This window comes from Triturus cristatus, chromosome 2_2 (genome assembly GCF_964204655.1).
Source record: "Triturus cristatus chromosome 2_2, aTriCri1.1, whole genome shotgun sequence".
NCBI classification, from domain to species: domain Eukaryota; kingdom Metazoa; phylum Chordata; class Amphibia; order Caudata; family Salamandridae; genus Triturus; species Triturus cristatus.
This window is the reverse complement of record NC_140582.1, coordinates 138,684,396-138,702,707: the sequence shown is the minus strand read 5'-3', so window position 1 is coordinate 138,702,707 and position 18,312 is coordinate 138,684,396. Positions and strand designations below refer to the sequence as shown.

The 18,312-nt window shown below is 45.4% G+C and overlaps 1 protein-coding gene across 9 annotated transcripts in view; it reads right to left on the bottom strand.

Moving 5' to 3' along the window:
• Positions 1 to 18,312, bottom strand: part of ADGRL3 (adhesion G protein-coupled receptor L3) — a 1,231,414-nt gene that overhangs the window by 346,656 nt on the left and 866,446 nt on the right. The window lies entirely within an intron of this gene.

The following is an 18,312-nucleotide window of genomic DNA, read 5'->3' as shown; positions in this document are numbered from 1 at the left end:
AATAATTGCTTAGTGTTGTTAATGTTTAGTCAAGTCGACAAAGCGCGGGCTTGAGGAAAAAATACACAGCCCACTTTGACACCATGACAAAACCACAAGGATATGCCCGCGCCTTGTCCCGCTCCACGATGCCCAATAGCTTCCCATTTCCTGTGAGGAGCTAAAGAAGGACCAAGCAGGGGAAAATGCGGGACTTAAATGGGGATCCTAAAGTCCTAGTTATGTTGAGGTCATAACACTGCCATCACGCATCTGTAGAGCACCGGAAGCAGAAAGGGTAGTGTCAGGGGTTGTAAAAGGTAACCAGAGATAGTAGCTGGTTCCCTGCCTGCCTATTCCCGAAACCCATCCTCGACCCAGGATTTCAATAATTCTAATTGATAAAGGTGCACCGTTTATAGCTCACTTGGCTGATCACATGTTCCCCACATTAAAAATGTTTATAGAGCTTCTGGCAGTAGAGTGTGATCTATTCCCTTTGGACTTATTTTTGCTTAACCCATACAGATTTTAAGAATAAATTACAGAAACTGTTCACAAATCACTCTTGGGACCTCCCACTCGAGTTATGACTCACAGGTAAATGAACAGGTCGTGGAATTTAGTCCTCCCCTTATCATGGATTTTAAAGAATGCCTTACGATTGACAGAACTGATCGAAGAATGCATCTAGGGACTATATTTATTCACCATTAGAACAGTCACCCCTCCATTCTAAACATTCTAAAGGTTGGCACCACTAAAGGATCCTTGGGACATATTCTTAATCTGGTCTCTAAGAAAGGAATCAGCTGCAATTGCTATCACTTATCCACTATTATGTGTTCAGGCAATATGATTCTGTTCTACAGCACTGTCTGTTTGTACTGCATACACTTGCATCAGCCACCAGTCTGATTTTCGGGTTGGTGACTAATAAAGGTTCATCGTCAGCCCTACGTTAACTCCATCTCATTTCAAATCATTAATCCACACTACACCTCTTTTGACCGAGGGCCCATTTTATACAACGTTTTCCCCGTGAGTAGATGTGTGTCGTACGCCTGATTTAGGTGTTAAATACTCTTGAAATTCCAGGTCTTATTACCAAACAAATAAAATAACAATTGTAATTAATCCGTATGGGTAATAGAAAATCTTTTTCGTCTGAAGATATGTGCATGTCTTCTGTACCTCAATTTTCTTCTTTAAAACAGCAAACCAATTTTGAATTCATTTGATATTTTTGTACTCACTGCCAGTAAGTGCCAGAGCACAGAAAATATACCCTTTTAAAAAAACCTTTGCTGATGAACTTCTATGCATGCGGCAGTTTACAAATGAGCTTGGAATCAGCAAAAGGCTGGTGTGATCGTTGAGGGTATTTTTTGTATGTGCACAGTGACGTCATCAATGATGTCAATTCATATGTCATCAGTGATGTTATCAATGATGTCAGAACATGTCATGCGTGACTTAAAATGTGAGAGCATATGTAGTGCATGGCGAGGGTAAGAGTTATAGTTACTTCAGTTAACTGTAACTGGTTAATTTCATTGTTTTTTTTTATTTCAAAATATTATGTTTAAACCAACATTTTCATCTAACTGTAACATAACGGTAAACGTTATCTTCTGTGAATTTCTAAGTTTGTAAATGTAACGTAGATATTATAACTATACCTAACATATTTTATTATTTTAAACAAAAAATAATTGTCGTAAAACCAACAGCCATCTTCAACAATGTCACAGATAAGGTAGGGTCATCCAGTAGGACCAATTCTTCATTGTAGTAAAAATATGCCCAAACTTCACAGTTGCATATACATCATAGATAACATCTGCTTAGTCCCCCAGAACCTTCAATATGGATCGCCACATCTGACGGAGTAGGTCCCCATCAGTGGCAAGAGACCCTTCCTGATCCATTGAGGAGCATGATTGAGCACCCTCAGGGTTCATGAATCCAGCCAGGAGTCTCTCCCACACCCCAGGTCCTCCTCAGCCTTACCATCATGTCTGCACCACATCAGACGTATCTCCTCTGCCACCACTCACTCTGCCACATCCACCACTCAACGCTCCACACTCAGATCCCACTGTACCCATCTATGTGATTGCAACCCATCGCTTGGCGAGTAGTAACACCAAGTGTAAGAATTTAAACGCAATTTTCTGACATTTCAGCCTACAGATGTCACAAAACAGTCAGACCAAACACAAGGAGATGATGGAGGGAGTGCTGAAACTTTTCAGACACTCACCCCCCAGTCACAGATCTGGGTTGAATCCAAAACAGTCAGACAGCAGGGTCCACGTCCACAGGAATCCACACCACAGTCCTCACTCGGACCAGCAGTCTCAGCCAATACTCATTGACTGCAGGGCAATCCCAAGACAAATGCAAAAATGAAGAACTATAATGTGATTTTGACCTTCTTTTTTTCAGTGAGCTTCTAGGGTTTTTTATTGCAATGTAATATTTTATTACTATAACTCACTATGCCAACCCTTTGCCGGGCCTTGCCTTCAGCTGTGCACAGCATGAGTTGGCTGAAGGTCCGATACCCAAACAACCACGAACAGCCACCACCAGCCGCACATTAACTACGGCCTGCAGCCAGGCCCTGCACCCCAAGTATCTATAAGTGGTCGACCCATCACAGACACCCAAGCCCCTTTTTTAATAACAAAATGGGATTCCAATCCCGCTGGACTCTTGAGAGAGCCAGCATGGCGCAATGAGTTCCATCGAGACACAGTCAGGAACACAGGGTCTCACGCTGTCTTTAGCAAGTGTTTTGTAATGCCAGGCACAACATTTCTCTTCATATTGCGGCCTGCCATTCAGAGTGTGTGCTCCCGCTGGACTCGCAGGAGCCTCTCACTCCCGCAGCACTCATGGAAGCGAGGCAACAGATGGGAGAAAAGTCCCTTTGTCCAATCAGATCACTCTATTATTTGAAGTTGCGTGCTCACGGGACTCCCACATACCCACTCCTCCAAAATTCTATACATTTTGACCCATAATTCTCAAAAACTAGTGAACAAATCTACACCAAATGACAAAATGTACACTTTCCGGGTAAAGATATAACTTTCTGACAAATTTGGTGTTATTCTATTTATTCATTTTGGCTATTGTGGTGTCTAGAATTCCCTATGGAAATTACTTGGGAAATTGCGTTTTGTGATCCCTCTTTTATTGGCCCTGCTTCACAGATCACCAAGAAACTTTTAAAAACGGTTTAGACAGGTGAACTCTTTTTGGAAAATGTTGTGAAGACTCGTCAAACCCCACCAAAGGTATTAGCAATCCAAAAATCCATCTCCTATGGTAACTAGGCCCTAACTATAACAGCAGAGTGACTGTGTAATACATATATATATTATTATTATATATATTTAGTCACAGTAAACACATGTGAAGTATAAAAAAATCTATACTTACCTATTATACATATTTTCACAATATATCGATAGTAGTCTGGCTATGATATTTTTGTGTTATCAAGCAACTCATAAACCCTTGGTGGAACTTTGATGCATACTATCACAAAGTAACAATGTCCACAGAAGGTATCAATTAAAAATTATGCGTCTAAACATGGGGGTGCTACATGGAATATAAACATACGCTCTGTCGCTACTGATGAAATCGGCTTTCTTATTACAGGCATGTGAAAATCTTGTAAGTTAGTTTCCTTACTACGCTTTGAAAGCTGTGGAGAGCTCCTCTTTTCATCTGTAATTGCGTGCCCTGCTCCTCCATGCAGTACCCTGTCTGCAGTCACCTTGCTCCTTCATCAGATCCATGCTCTTTTGGGGCTAATGAGTTTTGGCAATTTGACCACCCTGGCCCTGTTCTAGTCGTAGACTGTTGTCTCTTTTGTTACACGTATTGGACTACCCAATCTTTTTTTAACCAAGAGACCAGATAGACAGTCCATTTTTCTACTAGCCATGCTATTTACCAATTTCATAGTTATCTCATTTTGCTTTTTCTTCTTTCATGGACACCACTCTTGTGCTCGGCTCATTGATCTGACCATCTCATTCATTCATTGCCGAAAACACTATCAACATATACAGCTTTAAAGATATTTCTCCATATTGCTCCAAACATAGAGTGTGATTGTGATATCTCGTAGACTCATCTAATAAATATATCTGTGACTTCTTCAGTGTTGCATACTAAAAATGTCTATCGACGCTTTTTCATTTTTTTCCATCACATTTTGGGCTAGACCTGTTACCACTAGCACTGTGTGTTAACTCTTTTACTGAGCACTTTTATAAACATGAATAATTTTAGAGTTATCCCTCGTTTCTATAACATTTTTGTTACAATATACCAACTTATTTTCGACTTTGATGCAGTGTACCGCCATTAATAATTGCAATTTTCTCCTGCCTATCTACATTGATGTATGTCTTTACATTCCACATAATACCCCAATATATAAAAAAGCATATTTTTATAACTGATATATTTTGTGGGCATTGCTTCTTTGTTATAATATGATATTTCGGTAGGATACATTCAGTTGCCATCTGAATTTGTGTGACCATCACAAAGAGTCTCTGATACCTGGAGCTTGCCTCCCTGAGGCGAGACATTGGCTCTAAATCTGAAACTCCCTTAATGTAATATATTTCAAAAGCCCCTCTGTTTAACCTTTCTTTATGTTCAGAGCTGGCCTCAACCCTTCTTCCATAGGTCTTGCTGACAGAAGACAGTATCTACTGCCCCTTCAGGCCCAGCGCTTCCATACTTCAGTAATATTGCACTCTATAAACAATCACAGCCCAGCAGGAAGGCACAATTCTCTGGCCCTGTGGCTTTTTGCATTTCATTTCGCTCACAGAGATTTATTTATGGTTGTGCACAACAGAGCACATTATGCTGAATACCTGCTGACTTTATCCCTCTCTAGTAGCTGCTCAGGTTACTGTTGACAGTGAAACTTTCCTATTATGCATGCTGTTATGTTTCATGTATTTACTGTAACAATTTACAAGGCTGTTAATCTCTTTTTCTAAACAAGGCGAGTTAATGACACATAGATTACGATATCAGCCAGAGTAACCTTCCAGTTTCAAGTTATATTAGCGCTGTAATAAAGCAGTTGATTCCCCTTGTGGGGCATATTCCAAATAATTAATATATCTCCCCGCCGCCATTTGCTGTTGTTGCTCGCAGCCCTTTTTGAAACCAGTTTCATGGAGAGAGGAGAATTGCTGCTCCCTTCAGGGCTGTTCGTAATGACATCGTAGTGTACTGCAAGCACACCATGCCGGCACGCGCGACGCGCTCACAACATCTCTTTGGGGTGCAGGGCACTAAACGAAGAGGGAAAAAAGATCTGGTCCAACTTGAACATATTTTATATCAGAGGAGTGCCCGAAGAGTCTGATGAAATGCTTTTGCTCTAATACTGAACAATTTCCTTCAAATATAGTTCCAGACTCTTCATTGTTTAGACGGACAACCGTTTACGACGCACTGCATCCCTTGATGTCACTACCGCATTGGACAAACCAATCACCATCATCAATTCTCATTATTATTCATATCATAGCTGATTAACTTGTACTAGGGCTAGTAAAGATTCCAACATCTGAGTGATAGAAGATGTTTTTTGTTTTTTGGGGACCTCATATGTGACAACTTGCGAAGAAATATCAGGTATCGATATGCGGTTCTAACATCCCAAGCCCACAGCCTGCCGGGCAAAGTCATTCCTGATATACCTCTCTGATCCATTACGAGAGGTGTCAATGATATGGAAACCCAGAGATGGAAATTAAAGCACTTAAATGAAAACATGCACATTTTGGTGTCAACCATGTGCATACGTGCTGATGTTTATGCCTTAGAGTGATAGAAGATGTTGTTAATGGAAGAGATCAACCTACCCTAAATGCCCAAATTCTTACAACCCACACAGCAGTGCCCAAAGCTTACCTTGCCCCAAAGCACAGCATTGCCTAGTCGGTTTTCCCCTTCATCGAGTCATACCTTAACTGAGTTCAATTCTATGAGAACCTAAAAATGTGCCTGATACAGTGCTTAATTTGTAAAAAAGATATAAGTGCCAGGACCCCTCATTAGGAGGCCACTCCAGCTCGCACCACTCATACCCCCTGCCAGCACTGCCAACAACAATGCCAATACAACTACCGTTCCTGGTCTCCCTGCCCAAACCTGACAGGGACCACACGGAGCTAGGCTCCTACCGACCCTTAGCGATGCTGAATGTGGATTATAAAATCCTTGCCAAAGTGCTGGCGGAGCGGCTGGCGCCGGTGGTCCCCCACCTGGTGCACACCGACCAAAATGGCTTTGTCCCAGCACGGTCAACGTCCCTGAACCTCCGGCGATACTTCAGGGTGGCGACTGAGGCAGTGCACAGGTGGCCCAGGGCAGGGTGCCTTATCCTGGACTTAGAGAAGGCATTCGACAGCCTAGAGTGGGGTTACTTAGCCGAGGTGCTGCTACGATACGGGTTGGACCGGGAATTTCTGCAGATGGTCGACCTGTTGTACAGGCGACCCACGGTCCGCGTCCGTCTGGGCCCTCACGTCTCGGAGGCGATACCGGTGGGCCGGGGCACACGACAGGGGTGCCCGCTCTCCCCGCTCTTGTTCGCCCTGGCGATTGAGCCCTTGGCTGTGGCTCTGCGGGCGACACTGGGAGATGGCTTACAGTTGGGGGACGCAGTCCACCACGTGTCGCTCTATGCCGATGACCTGCTGGTCTATGTACAAGATGTGGGGCGTGTCCCAGGGGAGCTGCCGCGGCTGCTGCGGAAGTTCGCCGCCATTTCGGGGTTACGTGTGAACGCCGCCAAGTCATGCCTGTATGCCTTTAACGCCGGCATTGACGACCCGCGATACTGCCTGGATGGCACGCTGGTCCAATGGAAGGCAGACACCTTCCGCTACCTGGGGATCCAAATCTACCGCTGCCCAGCCGACCTCTTTGATGGGAACCTGGGGAGGGCGGTCACGGCGCTCAGGTCGCAGATACGATTCTGGAGCGCGCTCCCATTGACGATAACAGGCAGAGTGGCGCTGGCCAAAATGGTCATGCTCCCCCGCCTCCTGTATTACTTCGCCAATCTCCCGCTGTACATCTCCCCCGCATTTTTTGGCAAGCTTAGTCAGCTGCTGCGGGACTTTGTCTGGGGTAGTGCCCGGCACAGGCTGGCGCTCGCGAAATTGTATTTACCAACAGACAGAGGTGGTCTAGCCGCCCCTTGCTTCGAGCACTACTATCTGGCCGCTCAACTACAATGGGTGGCCCGCTGGCTTGCTGATAAGGGCAGGGATGACACGGCCTCGGGGTTGGCACCCTGCACACTGGAACACTTAACGAGGACCTTCCATCCCCTTCACAGGGTCGCGCGCCCGCTGCCACTCCTCCTGGAGGTGGCGCACAGGTGTTTTCGGAGGGCCTTGTTCCTCACGCGTGCTGTTATCCCGTATGCGCCGGCGATACCACTTGAGGGCTCCCCTGGTGGAGGGGGGGTGCTCACGGCTCACATGCTAGCGGACTGGTGGGGGGCCGATGTGCGCACGTTGGGAGACCTCTACCGGGAGGGTGAGCTGGTGCCATACGAGACCCTGGTATCGGAGGACGGGCTCCCGCCCGGGGGGTTCCTGCAACACCGCTCGCTGCTGGCGGGCATGACTGCTCAGTCGGGGGATATGACCTCGGAACCCGCCCTGCATCTGACCATGCAATACCTGCATGTCATGGGGAGAGGAGGGCACTTGATACGCTGGTTCGCAGCCTCACTGAGGGAACTGACGTCCGTCAGCCTGGACCGCCTCCGCGCTAAGTGGGATCTGGACCTGGGTAGACCGCTAGAGAACAAGGAGTGGGAAAGGATACTCAAGGGCCCAGTGCGTATACCCCGAAACTTGCGATTCCGCCAAATCCAGTTATTTATCGTGCACAGAGCTTACCTCACGCCGGAGTTAATCAATCGGTACTTTCACCGCACAGATGCGGTGTGCCCTAGGTGTGGCGAGCCGGGGGCGGGTTTCCTACACATGCTGTGGAGCTGCACACGGTTGGGTGTCTACTGGAGATCGGTCAGTGGGCTGCTACTAGAGAGTGTGGGTCGTAGCATTCCATTTGACTGGCCTGAACACATATTGCACCACTTTAAGCGACCGCGCAAAGATAAGGTGACGTCGCGGTTCATTGACCTGGGGCTGGTGGTGGCGGCGCGACTCATCACGAAACGGTGGAAAGCGCATGACCCGCCGCGCGTGCAGGCTTGGATCGCCTCGTTTCAGGCATGGGCCGGGGCTGAGGGGACCGCCATCCAGAGGGAGGAAACATTGGGCCTGCGGAGGGAACCCATGGCGGACCGCTGGAAGCAGCTGCTGGGGAAGCTCAGGCACCTGGGTGCGGAGGGCGATGCGGAGTCGCAGGGGGCGGCGGACGGCGCTGGCGCCGGTGGGGGTGGAACCGGGGATGCCCCCCTGCAGTGCTGACATGCCCCGGCTACTTCCTGCCTCTCTTGGCGCCACGACACCCACACTTGCATAATGCCGATCGCAACCGGGGCACACACACACGCACACACGGGGGTTCCCGGGGGGGGGGGTGTGGAGGGGCGGGGGGACTAGACGACAACCGGGAGGGTATTGGGCCTGTCTGTACAGTTTATGCTGCCATTGTTGAGGTTTTGTTTTGTATAATCTTTGGGCCTGGCGGGTATTTTGCCTGTTCTTCACTGTCTGGATGAGGCGGGTAGCACCCACGCATAGTCACGGAACCCAGTTGAGGTACGGTTAATGCTGTTACTCCTGTTGAGACCAATACGAGACTGTCAACGAGACTGTGTTGTTATAGTCCTTGGAGCAAAAAAGTGCACAAAACGTTGCCAAACAGCTGCTGTATTGCATGTATCAACAATGTATGTTCCAATTTTCTAAGGATTCTATAACTTCATCAATACTCAACTGTTGGAAATTTGCCCTTCCTGCAGGGTCACCCTGAATTTGTTTGCCTTTTTGCTGAACACGATTTTTGGTGGCTATAGAAATCTGTGTACTTTACCCCTGCTAACCAGAGTTAAAGTGCTTTTGCTCCTCCTTTCAACATGATGAAATTGTCATACACGTGATTGGCATATTTAACTTACCTATTGTGCAGTACCAACGTGTATCAATGGCCTGTAAATAAAATTTACAAGAAAACTGCAGCACCCACTGTGCCTTTCACTACAGTGACATTGTAATTATGACTATTAGCCTGGCTTGTCATGTTGTATCTGTAAATTCGACCTGTCAGAATAACTCCTTTTGACAGGCCTAAACCTTCCTTTTAAATATTCATAAGTAGGCCTAATTGCCCAATAAAGCATGATGCGTGATATTTAAAAGTAGGATATGTAAATGTTGAATGTTAAACATTTGCTTACAGTGAAAATGCACTCAAAGCTATTTTCACAGTAAAAGGTTTAGCTGTTCCATATAAAACACTGGGATGCAATATTAAATACTTATCCTATATCTCAGGAATGGGACTAGTTAGACAATAATTAAACATCCCATTTTAATAAAGGATTAAAGTCCGATTCATTGATGAAGCTGCATTTGTCCTAAATATTTCGGAAAGGTAACTTTATCAACAAGTTACCTTTGCCCTACCTGAAGTCGATGGAGGCTAATCCTACATTTTGTTCTCCCACTACAGCCAGCCCATAATTAGCATTTAAATAGACACGAATGAGGTGTGAACTTGCTGCCAGGAGCAAAACAATAAATAGGCTTACCTGAATGGGAAGAGATGAACCTTCTCAGCTGAGAGGATCCTTTTTTACATTAAAGTGTCAGGTTCTGCTTGAATGGCACATCCTACTTGATAGGTGTTAGATTTGGGGGTCTCTAGTTGGCATAGGTAGGTACCTGTGACAAACAGGGACCCTCGTGTCTAGTCAGGGTAAGGGGCTACACTCCCAAAATAACCCCTGCTCACCCCCTTGGTAGCTTGGCACGAGCAGGCAGGCTTATCTCAGAGGCAGTGTGTAAAGCATTTGTGAACACATACAGTAATACAGTGACAACACTACAAATGGACACCACACAGGTTGTATTATAAAAATAGGTATTTTTATATAGACTTAACACAAGACCAGATAACAAAAATCCACAATACTATACTCAAAAATAGTCTCTTAAATGTTATAAAATAGCTCAGTTCCCTCAAGTTGTAAATGCGACACTTTACTCTCAATGTACCGCGTAGCGCAAAGAAAACAAAAGGGTTTCCAGGAGGGTGATGCGTCGGTTTCTTACTTGCAGGGGAGTGGATGCGTCGGTACCTTACTGCTGCGTAGGGGAGTTGATGCTCGCTTCCTTACTGTGTGGGTAGTTGATGCGTCGGTTTCTTACTGCTCTCCGGTGCGATGCGACACGCTGGCACCTCGATGCGATACGCTTCTCCGGTGCGATGCAACAAAATGGTGTCTTGGTTGCGATGCGACAACGTTGGTGTGAAGCGACACGCCTGACTGCCATGCGGTGACTCGATGATCTTTGGAGCCGCGACAGGCCCTGCGACGCGCTTCTCCGGTGATGCGACGATGACCTCTGTGGCAGCATCCTGCTTCTCCGGCGATGCGCCGCGCTTCGGCGATGCGATGACGGCAGTGGCGGCTTGCTTCCTCGGCGGTGTGATGACAGCGGCTGCGGCGGCGACATGCTTCTCGTTGTTGTGTCGCGCTTCCAGCTCCCAGCGACACGCAGTCTCTCAGAAGGACTAACACAACAGCAGGCACTTCAGTTCCCAGCAAGGGAATTCAGGGGGGAGCTGGTTGGTGAAGTCTTGTTTCCCTGAGACTTCAGGCAGGAGGCAAGCTCTAGTTCAAGCCCTTGGAGATTCTTCCTCAAGTTAATAGAAAGCACACTCAGTCCTTTTTTCCTCTCTTTGGCAATGAAGCAACCACTGCAGGCCAACCCCCAAACACACAGCACAGGTGTAGTCTCCTCCTTCAGCTTCCTGGTTCTTCTCCTCAGCAAAGGTTTGTCTTGATTCCCAGAAGTGATCTAAAGTTCTTGGGTCTGGGTCCCAATATTTATACTCCTTTTCCCTTTGTTCTCTGAAGTCAGAGAGGCCTTTGCCTAGTCCAAACCAGTTCTGGTCAATCCTGGAGCACTTTGTTGACATGTCCCCTTCTTTCCTTTCACAGTGCAGGGCAGGGACATCAGACACACCACAGGAGGTGGAGCCAGCATTGTGAAGGGAAGGCCCAGCCCTATTCAGGTCCCAGGTGCAACTACTCCCTCCCATCTAGATGCAGATGTCTCTATTCACCACTGGGCTGACCCACCCTGTCTCCTGGAATCCCCCAGCCCTGTCACTCAAACTCCAGACAAGGAATACACAACCTAGCAGAGACAGGTTTGGATGGTTAGACAAGAAAATGCCTACTTTCTAAAAGTGGCATTTTCAAACACAGAATGTTAAAACCAACTTCACTAAAAGATGTATTTTATCATTCTGAATTCAGGCATACTAAACTCGAATTTTTACCATGTTCCCTGAGTCAGTTAGGATTATAAAATGTAATAACCAAACTGCCCATTCTGGCCTATGGAGAACAGTAGCCTTGCAATAGTGAAAAACGAAAATGGCTGTAATTCACAATTAGGACATGCCACACACACCAGGGCATGTCCTACCTTTTACCTACAATGCACCCTGCCATTGGGACTATCACAGGGGTGACTAAAATGTATAAAAGGGAAGGTTTAGGGACTGGCAAGTGGGTGCACTTGCCCAGTCAGCATGGCAGTACCAGACTGCACACAGGCACTGCAATGGCAGACCTGAGACACACTTTATAAGCTGCTCCGGTGGGTGGCACAATCAGTGCTGCAAGCCCACCAGCAGCATTGGTTACAAGCCCTGGGCAGAGGCAGTGCACTGTACTAGAGTATGACACGTAAACCAATCAAGCCAATCATGGAGCCACTAATCCATACATCAATTTACCATAGGAAGCACTTGCACTGTGGCACTGAACAGCAGTGGCACAGTGCCCAAAGCATCTATAACCAGCAAGAACACATGAGGCCACAGCAAAAAAAATGGAAGGGAGACCCACGCCAATGGTGCCAGGTCTAACAATAGATCTGCTGTGGCTTTTCATAGGACACTTGGGGAGCACTTCAAAGAGGCCTCATCTGTCACAGGCAAATGTTATCTGGCACCTAAGCAGGGTCCTTATGTTTTCTTCCCAGTCAGTCAGGCTCCAATCACAATGGGCCTCTTTTGACATTATAGTGTTGCAGCCTGGTTGGCATAGCATTCTGGTGGACTTCGAAGGAGGCAAACAGAATGCCAAAATAATTTGTGTATACACTGTCTTGTTGCTGAAAGCTCAGCTTTATTGTACCAGGCTTGCCTATCTTAGGGTGGCCTACATACAGGAACTGCATCAAACTGGATTTTGGTGTTAGATGTAGGAGGAAAGTGGGATCAGCATAGTACACTGCCCCCAAACAGCCCCAGACATCAGAGCCCACGTTTAATGGGGCTGAAGACTTTGGCCATCTTGAAAATGCCCAAAGTGGGAAAGTTTACCATAGGAACCTCTACCCCTATGGTTAGGGCATCCCCAGGCATCCTTCCACCCACTAGCTTGTGCCAGGCATAAATATGGCACCTCGAGGAACCTACTTCAGAATACTCCTAGATTTGTGGAAGATCGGAAGAGGATCGAACCTGCTGTCTGAGACCTGAGAAAAACCAAGAATACTGGTCCTGCTCTCCTTCATTTACCCAGGACAAAGGAGAGGGCTCCGAGCATCATAAGGCTGACCTCCTCTGAAAGGTACAGGGACACAACAAGAGGTGTTTTCCTTCAACTAACCAACTGGTCAGTGTCAACTGGACCTGGGCTGGACCCTGTTGTGCCTCTGCATGACACCTGTGAATTTCTAAGTGCCTCTTCTGAGGACCTGGGGGATTTTACAAGTGTACTCCAGTGGTGGAATGGAACTTAAAGGACTAAAGTCAGATGGTAACGTTTTTGACCAGGATGAACCTGGTTAGTGTAAATGACCTGTAATCTATCAGTCGATGTTGAATTGTGCCTAGGTCATGTTCTATTGACTATCATTGACACTTTGTGCTTCTTAGTGTTATATCTACTTAAAAATTACTATCGCTGATTCCCCTTATTGGATTTTTGTCATTTTTTTGTTATTTTGCTTATCAAATTGTATTCATTTTTTCTAATTTGATATGGAATTTTTATTGTTTTGCATTTTGGCTTAATTACTGTTTTAGTACTGCATAAATACTATACACACTGCCCCTTACTTAAGCTTGTTTTCTCTGTGCCATAGCTACCAGGGTGTTAAGCTCCGGTTTTAATATTGACTTTAGTGGTTCAACCTGACAAGGATTGTGATTCTTACTTGAGGTAGGTATATACTCCCTCACCTAGTAATCCAATTTCTTATATCACAAAATTGGAAATGGTAATCATATGAAGCACCTAGACATTTCATAACATTTGGACTGAAATGGGCAACATAAACTCCCCATCCCACTAATTCAAATCATAAAAACTCAAAATGCATCTACATGAACCACGTTTGGGCTAGAAAAGTTGCTGTTCTCCAAATGTCTTTGATGTAATCAAGTCCCAAATCACCTACACAATGATCCAGTGCCTGAACGAAAAGATAAATACATATTTACATACTGAAGAGCTCTGGAATTTTGTGAGCGATTGTTCATTTCTGGTTTATGACTATGAAAAGTCATTGAATTTATTATAATATATTAAAAACAATCTCAATATGAAAACATCATCTAAGAGATGTTGGTGTGGAAGGGACACCATGCTCTGCACTCCCTCAGTTGGACTTTGTGTGCTGTTCTTTGCTTAAACACATACGACAATACAAACATTTCACTCCTGCTGCCCCAACACATTTCACTCCTGCTGCCCCAACACATTTCACTCCTGGGCTGATGCATTGTCCTGCAGTGAAAGAGCAGTGCCAATGCTTGCTCTGCGTTTACAGTACGTCAAGGTTCCAAGGGACATTGCACATATACACTGCTATCTGTTGTATGCAATTAGCCACTCCTATGTTCAGATGTTTCTGTTCCTCAAGATTGACAACCAGAGCTATAACTGGCGGTGCTTGCCTGAACGCATCCGTCAGTCTGAATAGTTGAGCCTCTCCTCAATGCTCTTCCACCATCTGTTCCACAGCCGCAGACATACAGCGCTGCTACAGGATACAGGAAGGGCAGCCCTTGCTGGACCTGGCACCGCTCTTCTTTGTCCTAATGCATTGATGTTATCCAGTTTGCCTCTTTTCTCATTGTTTTAAGCAAATGTTGGCTGATGAACGTCAAACATTTTTACCTGTTTGGATTTGATGGGGCTTCCTGAGGTTAGTTACTTTCTAAGCATATTTTAGCAAGGGCCTCTGAAACATGTCGAGTGGTGAACCCCAATCCTCAGAGAGTCCCTGGTCAGAGCGAGATTCTAGTATATATTTAAGGTGGCCAACATATGCCTCAGCAATGAACAGAATTCAAGATGCTTTTTGGATACAGGATAATCAATTAATCAATGTAATCAGACACTGTCAGTGTGTATGTGTTATGTGTAGTGCTTCTTGTGAAAGTACAATTGAAATAAAGTAAAAGAATCATCCAACTAAATAGATGTTCTCCAGTTGGTATGCCTGTATGCAGCAGTTTTATGTATGCTAACAGTGCTACATGAGTTTCTCTATCAGAAGGGGTCCAAAATCCATAAACTGATTTGGAAAAAGAAAGATGTGTGTTTTTCAAAGTACTTAAGAATACTGCAATAACAGCTGTTGAACCAAAGGGTCAATATGTTGTTAAGGACAGAGAAGGAATGACTTTTCACATCATATGAAGTGCCAGAAGTCAACTTGTCTCTCTTTCCATCGGGCATACGCAGCATCATAACAGCTTGCTATTACCCCGTCAAATCCCACATTGAATCTAGCCATCTGTGCTTCTGCAGTAGGCATTCAGGTAAGAACGTAAACAGCAATAAAACATAATCATCAAATAACGAGTTGTGGAGTTGCCAATTGTGTATCTAATGACCTCGTCCCAAGCTCATTCCCGCCTCTCTTCGGCCAGCACTCGCGGCGATCAGGTTAGCGGATGGCGAACATGAAGGATCCAAAATAACTCCATGCTCGACTTGTTCAGGAAATGAAGGCCATGACCAGAGCTCGGAGGTCACTGATGGTCTTCTCCGTAGCCAGTGATTACTTGGAAATGGAGGTGGTGCTTTGAGAGGGCAAGTGCCGCAAGGAAGGTGGGGCAATCCGTGCTCTACATTCAGCTTCAATACGGAACACACCATGTTTCCTTTTTAATGGCACTGTACAGGAAAATTACGACGTACTCACATCTCACAGACTGGCATGTTAGAAGACACCTTGCGATACGAGTCGTCTTATTCCCATGAAAAAGTCATAGAGCCTAAATCAGCACGCAAGACAATAAATGTGCCTTCTAGTTAGTGAGAGCCTCATGTAGTGCACAAGACAATATGCCTTCCAGTTAGTGAGAACATCAATCAGTGAAAAAAACAATATGCCTTCCAGTTAGTGAGAACATCAATCAGTGCACAAGAGAATATTCCTCCCAGTTAGTGATATCCTCAATCAGTGAACAAGACAAAACACCTTCCAGTTAGTGAGAATGTCAATCAGTGTACAAGAGAATATGCCTTGAAGTTAATGGGAACCTCAGTGAGTGCACAATACAATATGCCTCCCAGTTAGTGATATCCTCAATCAATGAACAAGACAATATGCCTTCCAGTTAGTGAGAACGTCAATCAGTGCACAACAGAATATGCCTTCCAGTTAGTGAAAGCCTCAATCAGTGCACAAGAGAACATGCCTTCCAGTCAGTGAGATCTTCAATCAGTGCACAAGAGAATAAGCTTTCCAGTTAGTGAGATCCTCTCAATCAGTGCACAAGAGAGTGTTCCTTCCAGTTTATGAGAACGCCAATCAGTGCACCAGAGAATACGCCTTCCAATTAGTGAGAGCCTCAATCAGTGCACAAGAGAATATGCCTTCCCGTTAGTGAGATTTTCAATCAGTGCACACGAGAATATGCTTTCCAGTTAGTAAGCAGGATAAAAGAATTGCGACTGATTTTATCACATCTAATAATGGTTAAAGGACATTGAAGAAAAATAGAAAAAAACAGCTCAATTTTAAATCCTCAGAAAAGAGGCTTTCCTCCTACCTCTGAATAATTGAATGGTAAGTTAGATAGCACACTGCATCATTACAGGGACAGGAGAGACTGAGTGAAGTGTAACATCACCTGTGCATCTCAATCACATTGTTATAGAACCATATGCATTAATCATACTGATGAGTCTTCTAGCGTTTTGGCGGGATTGATTATTTTCCATTAGGGAAAGCATTGTCAATGAGGTGTCTTTGAATGATCAGCAGAAATTTCAAGGCAGATTTTAATATATAAAATCGTTTTCCCTCTGGAAATTAAAATATGCTGCCAATCTCAGCAACACGCATTGGCTCAAATGTAATGCTTCGAGGCATTGATTCCTTCCATTATTTTAACAACACATAGATTTAAAAATAGATATACTCAGATTAATTATAATGCCTCAGAGTGAAGGGTGAGGGATGTCAGCCTCCATCTCTGCAGAGGACATTAATGCTATATACACAGACCTTCTAGAAGCTTTCGAATGTGGCGGTTCTCTGTACCCTTCGTGACATTTCTGAGAACGCTGCATGGCTGACTCTTGAAAGACGACAAGCCCAAGAGCAGTGGGCTGAGAGAGGACACCTGCTTGAGGTCGAAGATCCTTCTCTAATGTTAGAGAAGGCGGAGGAAAACGAGGGCCTAGGCGGATGATAAATTGCGCCTGCCCTCCCGGAGACAAGTACGCGAAGAAGAGAAAGAAAAATAAGCAGGCAAGCGCACAGTAATGTTCCATTTGACACCACATGAAAAATCAACTGGGTGCCAAGAAGGACATTATTGACCCTGACGAGCCTCTGCAGGAATTCAAAGAACACCAATGGGACATCAGCCAGGCAGAGCTCTGGAGGGCGGTGAATGGGTGTTCAAGGGAGGCGTGAGGGGGGACAGTATGATTCCAACCTCAGTCACTTTCTGAAAGATTTGGAATGATAATGCCTTTGTGAGGTCTGAGTTTGGGTGTGCACTGACTCTTTCCATTGACCTAGACCTTCCAAATAGGACCTTATATCATACATTGACTTTCCTCAGGGGGGGCTCCTCCATTAGGGCAGAGGAGCATCACCCAACTAAAAAATTGCCCCCAGAGATGGAAAAATGAAAATGGCAATAAAGTTAATTTATTACAATTATATTTTTCAAAACCCAGTTCCAAGCTGAGCGTCAGGAGGGAGCTTTCTGATTTCTGCTGCTGCCAGTCAGGCAGCAGAAGAAAGCAGCGATGGGCAGGGCACTTTAAGTTTAAAGTGTGCTTGTCTTTTTGGCGGGCTGTCTTGCAAAGGCCATCCAGACATGCGCATATTAAACCTCTCTAACCCAGCTGTCCCAACTGGGTTAGAGACAGCATAGGCTTCAGTGTCATCTGGAACGTTGAAGAAGGCCGCTCCTTCCAATCCGGTCGCTTCTTCATGCTGCATGAGAGCAGTGCCAGGATTGGTTACTGCACTTTCCTGGGTTCCACTTTGGAGCCTGCCTGCCAGGAGAAGACCCGAGTGAGGAGGACGTCGCACCTGGAAGATCAGTGAAATTATTTATTTTCTACTTATTTTTTATTTTTATTTTTGTCGCACCACCACCCTCAGTACATGTCAGCCACCGGAAGCCACTACCCCTCCCACTCTTGGAAACAAATACTTATTCGAGCACTCCACTCACACAGCAAGAGACACATTTTGAATTATCAATTGGCACTTACAAGTCTTATTTTTCCCTACTCTGTGGTACTGATTTCCTCGAGCTCAAAGGTTCAGAAGCTGGGTGATCTGCCCGAATCATGGCTCGAGACTTTCAGGTTTATGTACACATCCCTTCAATGCTCCCTTTACATTAATGGAGTTTTGTACGTGGCAACACCTACTGCTTCCAATGGTGCTGGTTGATTATATCTGCCTAGTAATGGGGCTGCATCTGTGTCCCCCTAATTTGGCAGAGCTGTCTTGTACTGAGAGTGACGTTCCTTACTGGCTTTGTATGTTGATCAATGTTGATCAATCACATTTTCCTGAGAATTCATAGTTGGGGTATTAATTCACATACTCA